This window comes from Lucilia cuprina, chromosome 6 (assembly GCF_022045245.1).
Source record: "Lucilia cuprina isolate Lc7/37 chromosome 6, ASM2204524v1, whole genome shotgun sequence".
NCBI classification, from domain to species: Eukaryota; Metazoa; Arthropoda; class Insecta; order Diptera; family Calliphoridae; genus Lucilia; species Lucilia cuprina.
In genome coordinates, this window is record NC_060954.1 from 43,747,135 (window position 1) to 43,756,094 (window position 8,960).

The following is an 8,960-nucleotide window of genomic DNA, read 5'->3' on the forward strand; positions in this document are numbered from 1 at the left end:
AAACTCTAGTTTGGTAGACTTCTGTAATCTGTAATCTGGTATGTAGCCAGGACTATAATATAGACAATATACACCTGTATATATATTTTTATACTTATTCTCCAAAATATAGCCTGATCCATAGTTTGGCCTATGAACTGAGCTGATAAAGATTTTGCATTTATTAGATAAACTGAATCATGCTTTCTACTCTGCATAAAAAGTACCAATCCTTAGCGGAACAACACGAAAAAGTATATGTCGGTATTTAGGTTTTTTATGTCCCCCGCGGGTTTTCCCTCAACATTTTTTTCTAGTTTTAAATTCATTGAAGAAAATTTTAAAAAATTTTAATTAAAAACTAATTTTCATTATCGCAAAAATTTTGCCATTTGAAAAAAGTTTAAAAATATTATTGATTTTTTTATAATTTATTATTAATATTGTATTAACTATCTAGAACATAAACTAATCTTTGTATTTCTGTTTATTTCTTTTTAGTGGGCGTGGATTTTTGAAATTAATAAAAAAAAATTTCATTGTATTTTGTAAGTATTAATTTTTAAATTATTATTTTAAAATATTACATCAGTTTAGTTAAACTTAAACATAAATTGTTGCATAATACTTTTCCTGACCTTTTAAATCCAATTTTTTTAATTTAAACAAGTTTAATATATATATCATTATACTGTTATTTACATACCTATATGTATATACTTAGGTATATATAAAAATTTGTATCATGTGCTTAAAGAAAACCTGTAATTTTAAAATAAGTATAAATGACGTCATGAAGTTAATGAACTGTTATACAAGATTTTTATTTACGAGATTCTTGACATTCTGGCATCTTGTTTTATCAATCAAGTTTCTTGACTTCCGTATCTTTTGTAAGTATATGATGTCACACCTCATACGATTCAAAAGGTTATAATTGTGATCATAATAGAGCTGTCGTCTTAGCACCCATTTAGTTGGTTTTCTTTTGAACATATATTATTATTCTATAAAACCTTGTAAATGTAATAATTAAATTAAATTTTTGTTAAAATTTTATTACCTTTAATATTGTTGTTATATTTTACACAATATTATAAATTAAAAGGTTTTTTTTTAAATTAGCACATTTTAGTTACTTGTAGCTTAGTATATATTTCACATAGTTTTTTAATGAAATAGTTTTATGATTTTTTTCATACAAATAGTTTTTTTAACTCAATTATTACCCTTCAGCAGTTAGAGTGTATTAAGTCAAAAGTTTTTCTCTTATATTTTATTAAAATTCAAAATTTAAAGCAATTTTATAAAATTTAACTATTCCTAGTTAAGATTATCTTGAAGTAAAGCCATAAGTACTTAAATAGTGTTTTTAAAACAGCAAAACGCAGAGAGCTCTCAAATGAGCTCTCTTTTACTCACACATGTATCAAAAACCAACAGTCAGAGAACCATTTCTTTATACTCCCTGCCTTTTGCTGTTTTAAAACGAGCTTTAAACTGAGAGAGAACTTTTACTTAATAATCTCTCTTTCAACAGCTACGTTAACCTTATTTCGTACGATATTACGTCAAAGTTTAATATTTATTTATTTTTGTTTTATACAAAATGAAATGAAATTATTATTTAACTTTTATATGAAATTGTTTATGAATGCCCTTCATATTTTAAACAATTAAAGTGCTTATTAGCATGCATTTATTATAATTAATTTCAAAGTAAAGTATTAATGCAAACAATTAAAAATGCCATTTTAACGTCACTTATTCATAAATTATATGGCTATTTTATTATTTAATAATATAATGGAAATATCGAAATACTTTAGGATTAGCTTAAACTATTTGGAATTTACCATTAAAAATGTTGGATCTTTAAGGGCTAATTTTTTGTAAAATTTATAAAATTTTTTGTGCAAAATGATCCTTCTTCCTTTATGAAGAGTTCAGACTTGATAAATTTGAGTCGATATTTCGACCTATTTTTTCATGATATCTGCTGATATATGGTTTTATAGTAAATTAAATTTCCTGATTGTATACTTTCCTGAAATTCTGTTACTAGTTTATCAGGTAATCTAACTGCACTATAGGATTCTGTCAATAGTCTTACATTCAAGAGTTCTGGGTATAAATCTCCGCATCTTTTGTTTTACAATCAGTGCATATAGAAATGGTTTTGTCCGTGGAGTAGTCACATTACGGTGTTCGTAGCAATTAGCTACGGATTACAAAACAATTTTGATATTGCATTTTAACATAATCTCCAGTTTTCTTTTAATTAGTTCGAACTTACTCTGGACTGATTACAGCTTGGCCGGATTAACTCTCAAAATATAAATTAGTCTATAGAATATGTACTAATCTATAAACTAGACTATAGACTAGTTTATATAGACCAGACTATGGACTAATCTACATGCAAGAATGAGAACTATTCTATAGACAATGCTGTGGACTAGTCTATAAACTAGACTATGACTTAGTCTATAGACAAGACTATAAACTAGTCTATAGACTTGATTATGGACTAGTTTATAGACTAGATTATGGGCTAGTCGATACCTACACTGTGTACTAAACTACAGACTATACTATGGACTACAGAATATACTATCTAGAGACTAGATTATGGACTCGCCTACAGGCTAGAATATGGACAAGACTATGGACTAGTCTGTTAACTGGACAATGGATTGTTATTTTTAATTTTCATTAAACTGGACTATAGATTAGACTATGGACTAGATTATAGTATGGACTATAGATTATAGATTAGTCTACAGACTAAACTATGAACTAGACTACATACTAGACTATTGAATAATATAAAGACTAGACTATTGAATAGTATACAGACTACACTATTGAATAGTCTACAGGCTAGACTATTAAATAGTCTACAGGCTAGACTATTGAATAGTCTACAGACTAGACTAATCTAGTCTACAAACTAAACTGTGGTCTAAACTACATACTAGACTGTAGGCTAGTCTACAGACTAGATTATGGAGTAGTCTTCTAACTAGACCAGAGACTAATCTACAGACTAGATTATGAATTAGTCTACAAACTAGACTATAGACTAGACTATGGGCTACGGATGAGACTATAGACTAATCTACAGGTTAGACCTTGCACTAGACTACAGACTAGACCATGGATTTATCTACAGGCTAGACTGTGGACTAGTCTAAATATTAAACTATGGACTAGTCTGTATACTAGGCGAAACTAGGAACCATTCTATAGACTCTTCCATATACTATGCTATGAACTAGTCTATAGACTATACTATGAACTAGTTTATAGACTAGACTATTGACTAGTCTGAAACTAAGAATCAGTCTATAGACTACACTATGGATAAGCTATAGGCTAGTCCATAGACTAGATAATGAACTTAACTATTGAACAGACTAAAAACTACACTCTTGACTAGACTATGGATTTTGTGTTAGACTAGACTATGTACTAAAGACTAGACTATGGACTAAACTTGACTGTGGACTAGGCTAGCCTAGCCCATAAACTAGACTATATTTCTCTAAATACGTTCGTCTAATTGTATCCGTATATCCGTGAGCTCAACTTTATACTATTTTCGCAATAATTTATTATGAGAGATTTTAGTGCTTCTGTTCACCAAAATATTTAGATTCTAGTTATTTTTGAAAAAACATTTGCCCAATTCACAATCGTTGTTGTACGGTTGTATCGTAGTATGTCGTAATTTTGTTATTATTGATTTGTTTTTGTTTCAAAAAGTTTTATTTGAAAAAAATTATGACAAACAACGATACCACATCGATTGTGAATTGTACAATTATATTTTAAAAATTTAGTATTTAAAAAACCTTGCTCACCTTTTTTTGTGTAAATGATTTTATATAGAGTTTATTTGTTTCGACTTGCATGCTTAATCGCCTGCTATAATAAAACCTAGTGACGCTGATGGCCACTTAAACACAAACACAACTACTAACCACAAAGTTCATGTTATGCGTTGATTGGATTGTCTATTTTTATGTATTTTTATTATAAGTTACACCTCATCAATTTTCCATTGAATTAGCGAAACTTAAAAAAAAATAACAAAAATTGTTTTTTTATATAAATTTATTTCTTTTGAACTTTTCAACATGAGTTGGCAGTTTATTGTTAGAAATAAATAAAAAAAAACAAAACAACAATAAATATTTGAACTAATTACAATTTCTTTTCAATAGATACTGAGGGGAACCCTGTAGATTGGGTATTAAAGGTGTACATACATACATTTAATTTAATAGCAATGATTATTTTCTTATATTTTTAATGAAGTGTGTGTAGTTGGAAGTCTCATTTTATTGAAAGGAATAATTAAAAGAATTTTTGCAAACATATTCTTGGAAAACAAAAGTAAAATATTCATAAGAATTTTCCTTAGACAATTATGGAAAGAAAACTATTAAATCATTTTAAAAACAAACAACCAAACAGACTTACAGTTACTATATAGATAAATGCTATTTGGTTTTAAGTTCTTAGTAATTTTGATATCAGTATGCAAAACATGTCAATAAGTGCAGTATATGAATGAAAATAAGAAAATATGAAGAAAAATATTTATATTGCATTTTTTTTTTTATAAAAAATATACAATAAATGGGAATTTTTCTATATTTTTTTAATTTTTTTACAAAAGGGCATTTGAATTTAATCATTTATAAGAAAAACTTCTGCATAAACAATTTTTTTCTACTGTGTACTTATAAACAATTTGTTTTGAGATTTTTTTATTATAAACTAACAATAAACAAAAGAATTAAATTAAAATAAAACAAGTAAGAATTTAAAGTCGGGCGAGGCCAACCATATAATACCCTACATGTGTATACGAATAAAATGCGATTTAGTTTTCATAATAAAACATTTAAGTTAAATTGTACTTTGGCTCAGACATACATTAGCCATTTATTGTTTAATAAAACTATGGATATTTAAGTAAAAATTTGATGGGGGCTTTTTATAGGAGCTAAGGTCAAATGAGACCCTATAATTATAAAGTTCATCAGGGTCATCAAGGCTAGTATAGAACTTGCTTTTGCAGTTTTTGTCGAGATACGAGTAAATTAAACATAATTATTAACATAAAAGCCCTATTTGCCGGGTTCAGTTCTATGGGGCCTAGGTGAAATAATGGACCGATGTTAACTATTTTCAATAGGCTTCGTCTACGTCTACCATAAAAGATCATGTGCCAAATTTTATTCGATTATCTCCAAAATTGCGAGCTGTAGTTTGATTACAAGGTTTACAAGCCCTATTCGGGGGTACAGACTGTCGAGAGTTTTAACGTGAGCACCTGCCGTGTCGGCCTTATCTCACGGTGGTCTTTTTCATCCACAGGGTAGACTTGAGAACGGTCTACCATCGCCCCTTTGTCTTCAATGAAGACTCAGGTGGAAATTTTTGCACATTGGCTATGACCGGTACCATGCGCAAGTACTTTGCTGGAGTACTCGAGCTATCTAATCTCTTGCCAAAGTAGTCACGTTGTAAGACAACCACACTACTATGGCTCTGTTGATTCGACAACAGCACCTAGAGACGTAACCGGTGGACCGAAGCACGATCCGTCAATAAGCCGTAGACATCGTTCTTACTCACAGTGACACGCTGTGGTAAGTCTGATATGAACAGAGTATACTCTGAACACATTGTATGGGGGCTAGATAAAATAATGGACCGATTTTAACCATTTCCAATAGGCTTTGTCTACAGTATAATAAAAGACCATGTGCCAATTTTTATTGGATTATCTCCAAAATTGCGACCTATAGTTTGATTACAAGGTTTACAAGCTCTATTCGGGGGTACAATTGTATGGAACCAGGTGAAATAATGGACCAATCTTAACCATTTTCAATAGGCTTCGTCCCTGGAGCAATAGAATATCATGTAAAAAATTTCATTAAATTATCTTCAAAATTGCAACTTGTAGTTTGATTACAAAGTTTACAAGCCCTATTCGGGGGTACAGCTGTATAGGGCCAGGTGAAATAATGAACCGATCTTAACCATTTTCAATAGGCTTCGACCCTGGGGCAATTGAATATCATGTAACAAATTTTATTGAATTATCTTCAAAATTGCGACCTGTAGTTCGATGACAAGGTTTACATGGACGGACGGACATAGCTAAATCGACTCAGAAAATGATTTTGAGCCGATTGTTATACTTTAAGGTAGGTATACGACCAACATTAATGAGCGTTACAAACATCAGCACAAACCCAATATACTCTCCCCACTAAAATGGTGTAGGGTATAAAAATGCGAAAAATACTTGCATGTTTCTATTTAATGGGACATTGAACTTGGGGTTAGTTAAGAACGCATATAGAGGCAAACAAACAAACAGAAAGACAGACAAACGGTTGAATGGTTGGACGTATGGTCAAACCTATAGATAAAATTATATTTGATTGATTTGCATACGTAAATAAATTTAACATTTAATTTAAACAAACTTTTTAAGAAATCACTTTTAAAATGTTTATTTTTAAACAACATCTAGCCTTTAAAATGTTGTTATGTCATTGATGACTAATCTGATCAGTTTTTTTTTTTTTTTTGGATGTATAAAAATCAATGAAATCATAGCTTAACTTTTATTTTCATTAACATCTTGTGGGTAGTTAAAATTTTAACCAGTTTTTGTTTTTTTTTTTGAGATATGAAAAAAAAAATCACCAAATCTTATTTGCAATTATAAAAAATACAAAAAAAAATAAATTTTTAAACAAAATTTAATATTTAAACAAATAAATCATAAACTTTTGACAGTTAAGAGAAACCTGTTCAAATAAATATATTAAAAGTTAGACAATAAGTTTGAAGAAATAGTCTAATTATAATCAATACTTTTGCAATGATCTACAGATCTACAGAAGTTTCAAAAACTGTTACAGGAATTGTCATGATACGAACGCGAGATCGAAGATATTGATCATTAATAGAAAAAAGAAAGTCTTTCATCTTTTAAGGCTCTGTTTACGAACACTAGGTTAGGTTAAAAGTAGGAAGTAAATTACATCAGATCTAACAAAATACACCTAGGTCGCTAGCAAACCTGCTTTAGACTCCTAGACACTGTTGTTGAAACACGATAAATATACTGCAATTTATGAAAGAAATTATCGTCCTATATTCAGAAACTCATTGTACAGAACGTAGTATATATGGGCTAGTCTATGGACAAGACTATGGACCAGTCTATATTCTAAACTATTGACTAGTTTATTAACTAGACTATGGGTTAGGTTATAGACTAGACTTTAGGGCTTACCCGTAGTCTATTCTATAGACTAAACAATGGACAAGTCTATGGAATAACGATGAACAAGTCTATAAACTAGACTATGTACTAGTTTGTAAGCTATACAATTGACTAATCTAAAAACTAGACAATGGCTAGTCTAGAAACTATATCCTAGACTATGACTACTCTATTAAATATCATTGACTAGTAATGGACTAGTCCATTGACTAGTAATGGACTAATCCATTGACTAGTAATGGACTAGTACATTGACTAGCCCATCGACTAGTAATGAACTAATCTATAGATCAGTAACAAACTAGTCTATAGACTAATAATGAACTAGTCTATAGATAAGTAATGACTTAGTCTAGGTTAGTCCATAGACTATATAATGGAGTAGTTTATAAACTAGACTATGGACTAATCTAAAGACTATGCTATACTTTGGAGTCTATATTCAACACTATTGACAAGTCCACAGATTAGACTATTGACTAGTCTATACACAGTAATCTTTTCATTAGACTATAAACAGGTCTATAGACTATACAATAGACTAGTCTTCCTTTGTGTTAATTAATTGTCATAACTTTTTCTACTATATATCTAATGATCGGACCAAAGTCAATAAATCTTTTCAAATTGTGACATAAAGATAAAATTCAACAAAAAATACTTTTTTATATAAATCTTATAAATCGTGTTTATAAATTCAAAAAGTAACTATTCAGAATAACATAGATGATCTTAAGAACCTTTACAACGTCAGTAAGGAACTACAAATAGTGTTTGTGCTTTTTTTGATCGGGAGCTATACATTATTGTTTATTTCTAAACTACAATCGATCTTCCTATAAAACCAGGTACTGGACTTGGTAATCTACGCATTTACGATATAAATATATTTTATTGTATATTTAGTGTCCAACAGGTGCGAAGGAGTTAAATCTAAATTAGTAGAATAAAATAAACCTATTATTCTTTTAATTTCACTTTACAAAAAAAAAACTAAATTTATCGCGTATTTTGAAAATAAATAAACTATTCATTAGAACTCGACTAGTGTAAACAATCTTAAAATTATTTAGTGCAAAAACTAATGTTAAACATTAAATTTTATGTGTCTAATAGTTAAATATAGGGAAATACCAGGCGTTTAAGCATATTTTCTTAAAATTTTTCATATGTTTTTTTTTTTTTCACAGAGGTTTTCATTTTATATTATAGCTCAATATTAGCAAAATTTTATATAGACATAAAAAAGTATTTATAATTTTATATATTGTCTAAGTGAAGACATTAATCATCAGTAAAATATTTAGTATATCTTTCAAATATTGTTGAATTTATTTTTTTTATAATAAATTGTTCATCATTCATCTGATCGGCAGTGAAATGTTTATTTTCTATATTCATTAAACAAAAGAGATTTTTTTTGAAGTACTGATGATAGTACTTTTGAATGTAAATAATTATATATGAAGATAAAAAAATAAAAAATTGAGTCAAATTTCTTCTTAAAAAAAAGTTCTAGTTCAGCTCTAGTTCAGTTCTAGTTCAGTTGTAGTTCAGTTCTAGTTCAGTTCTAGTTCAGTTGTAGTTCAGTTCTAGTTCAGTTCTAGTTCAGTTGTAGTTCAGTTCTAGTTCAGTTCTAGTTCAGTTCTAGTTCAGT

General features: G+C 29.0%; 1 protein-coding gene across 1 annotated transcript in view; it reads left to right on the forward strand.

The window, feature by feature from the left end:
- The first annotated feature begins 480 nt into the window (after nucleotides 1-480).
- Nucleotides 481-8,960, forward strand: part of LOC111684312 (protein windpipe) — a 67,776-nt gene continuing 59,296 nt past the window's right edge. Inside the window, exon 1 of the mRNA XM_023446452.2 lies at nucleotides 481-527. The gene's annotated coding sequence lies outside the window, so the exon portion shown is untranslated. The remainder of the gene's footprint in view (nucleotides 528-8,960) is intronic.